We start from the raw sequence: 3,290 nt of genomic DNA, 5'->3' as shown, positions 1-3,290 counted from the left end.
ATTTGCTCGGAAAGCCTCCTCGAGCTCTTCCTAACTTCCAATTGTGTTTTCAGGAAGGCTTTTAAGCCAATGCCGGGCTGACCCTTTAAGCTTAAGGGGTAAATATTTTATGGCATGGAGATCATCTCCTCTAGCCATGTGTATGTGGAGGATATAATCCTTGATCCAGACTCCAGGGTCTGTTGTTCCATCATATGCCTCTATGTTTACGGGTTTGAATCCCTCTGGAAATTCGTAGTCCAGGACCTCATCGGCAAAACATAGGGGGTGTGCGGCGCCCCTGTATTTGGGTGTGCCGGATTCTGATGATGGCTTTATTGCATTGCTTACGAGAGCTTGCTTTCTTGGCCCATAAATGGACCTAACTGGGCCATGATGCGAATCCTTAGGTGGGTCGCATGCCGATTTAAGTGCGGCGCTGCTTGCCGCTTTATGGGGTCGTCTATCCGATCGTGTGCCCTTCTTATCTTTTGGGTGCGAGGGCTCTAGGGCCTCTTCGTCGAATTCAGGCAGTAGCTTTCTTTTCGGATAGCTTTCAGTGCGGCGACCGTCACCGTATTTATTTGTGGTATTGATTACTTTGCTCCATCTAATCCGCAGTGCATCTTCCGCTGTTTTTAGCTTCCGCTTCTGCTTTTTCAGGCTGCGTGCAGTTGCAACGAGCCTCTGGTGGAGATTCTTCTGCTCCATGGGTTTATCCGGCGTGAGGTCGTCCGGAATGCCATTTTTGCCGGAGGAGGGATCTTCGGTTTCTCTATCCGTGTTGCCCTGTTCGGACGGTTGCTCTAAGGCCTGCTCATCGTCTACTGGCTCGTCCTGCTCTATGGCTGGGTTTTTATCGAGGCGGGGCTTGGGTCGGTGTTTACGCCGACGCTTTGATTGCTTTTCGGGGGGTCGATCTCCTGTTCCATCCCCTTTTTCCTCGTTGTCGCTTCCTTTAGGGGTATCCACCATGTACACATCGTGAGATGAGGTGGCTGTCCAATGCCCTATGGGTGTTGGTTCATCGGTATCTCCTGCATCGTCATCCATGCTGTCGATGTCTCCGGAGTCGAAGTTGAGCACGTCGTTTAAATTGTCGACAGTGGCTACCAAGTGGGTGGTGGGTGGGCTTTGAATTTCTTCATCGTCCATATCCCATCCTCGCTGACCGCAGTTCGGCCAGGGCTCTCCTGATAAAGAGAGAGACTTGAGAGAATTCAGGATATCGCCAAAAGGCGAGTGCTGAAAGATGTCCGCGGCGGTGAACTCCATTATTGGCTCCCAATCGGATTCGATCGACAGGGGCACGGGGGGTTCGGAGTCTGGAGAGGAGTCCGGATCCTCGGAGTCGTGAGTCACGCGGAGTGTGGGGCCGGAGTTTGGCTCGATCGCCTTTGAGATCGTGGCCCCCGAGGTGACGTGAAACCGCTCATCCTCGACTGACACAACTGGCTCCGAATTAAGGGTCAGAGCTAGTGCGTTTGCGGCCTCCGGGATACTGTTCGGTGACAGAGCTAGATCATGCCCCGCGAGACAGTGCGGCGCACTTGGTTGTGGCTCGAATCCGTCGAAGATCAAATCTCCGCGGATGTCTGCCATGTAGTTTAGGCTTCCAAACCTGACTTGATGGCCAGGGGCGTAACTTTCGATCTGCTTCAGGTGGCCAAGCGAATTGTCCCGCAGTGCGAAGCCGCCGAAGACGAAGATCTGTCCGGGGAGAAAAGTCTCACCCTGGACCTCATCATTGTTGATGATCAAGGGAGCCATCGGGCCTAAAGGCGACGACACAGAGGAACTCTCAATGAAAGCACCAATGTCGGTGTCAAAACCGGCGGATCTCGGGTAGGGGGTCCCGAACTATGCGTCAAGGCCGGATGGTAACAGGAGACAAGGGACATGATGTTTCTACCCAGGTTCGGGCCCTCTCGATGGAGGTAATACCCTACTCCTGCTTGATTAAAATTGATGATATGGGTAGTACAAGAGTAGATCTACCACGAGATCAAGGAGGCTAAACCCTAGAAGCTAGCCTATGGTATGATTGTTGTATATGGAGTTGATGTCCTACGGACTACAACCCTCCGGTTTATATAGACACCGGATAGGGTTAGGGTTACACAGAATCAGTTACATTGGTAGGAGATCTTGAATATCCGCATCGCCAAGCTTGCCTTCCACGCCAACGAAAGTCCCATCCGGACACGGGACGAAGTCTTCAATCTTGTATCTTCATAGTCCTGGAGTCCAGCTGAAGGTATAGTCCGGCTACCCGAACACCCCCTAATACAGAAGGTCTGAAGTAAACTACTCACACATCACCGGAGAGGCGATGGAGTTGATGTAGAGGCCCTCCATGATCAATGCCCCCTTCGGTGGAGCTCCGAAAAAGGCCCCGAGATGGGATCTCTCGAGTACAGAAGGTTGAAGCAGTGGAATTAGGTTTTTGTGGTGCTACTGGATGTTTGGGGGGTACGTGGATATATATAGGAGGAAGAAGTACGTCGGTGGAGCAATGGAGGGCCCACGAGGGTGGAGGGCGCGCCCCCTACCTCGTGCCTTCCTCCCTTGTTTCTTGACGGCCACTCCAAGTCTCCTGGATCATGTTTGTTGAGAAAATCACGTTCCCGAAGGTTTCATTCCGTTTGGACTCCATTTGATATTCCTTTTCTTCAATACCCTAAAATAGGAAAAAAGCAGCAATTTGGGCTGGGCCTCCAATTAGTAGGTTAATCCCAAAAATGATATAAAAGTCTAAAATAAAGCCCATTAACATCCAAAATAGATAATATAATAGCATGGAGCAATCAAAAATTATAGATACGTTGGAGATGTATCGCCCCTCTGCTATTTTCTTCGCTCAGTATTTTTTATTATTTCCAAAAATAACTTCCGTGGAGTTTCAGGACTTTTGGAGTTGTGCGGAACTTGTCTATAATATTTCTTCTTTTCCAGGCCAGAATTCCAGTTGCCGGCATTCTCCCTCTTTATGTAAACCTTGTAAAATAAGAGAGAATAGGCATAAGTATTGTGACATAATGTGTAATAACAGCCCATAATGCAATAAATATCTATATAAAAGCATGATGCAAAATGGACGTATCAACTCCCCCAAGCTTAGACCTCGCTTGTCCTCAAGCGAAAGCCGAAATCAAAAAATATGTCCACATGTTTAGAGATAGAGGTGTCGATAAAAATAAAATACGGACATGAGGGCATCATGATCATTCTTAGAACAACATATATATATATATATATATATATATATATATATATATATATATATATATATATATATATATATATATATA

Source organism: Triticum dicoccoides, chromosome 7A (assembly GCF_002162155.2).
Source record: "Triticum dicoccoides isolate Atlit2015 ecotype Zavitan chromosome 7A, WEW_v2.0, whole genome shotgun sequence".
Taxonomy (NCBI): Eukaryota; Viridiplantae; Streptophyta; class Magnoliopsida; order Poales; family Poaceae; genus Triticum; species Triticum dicoccoides.
The sequence above is the reverse complement of the archived record's forward strand: the minus strand, read 5'-3'. Positions refer to the sequence as shown.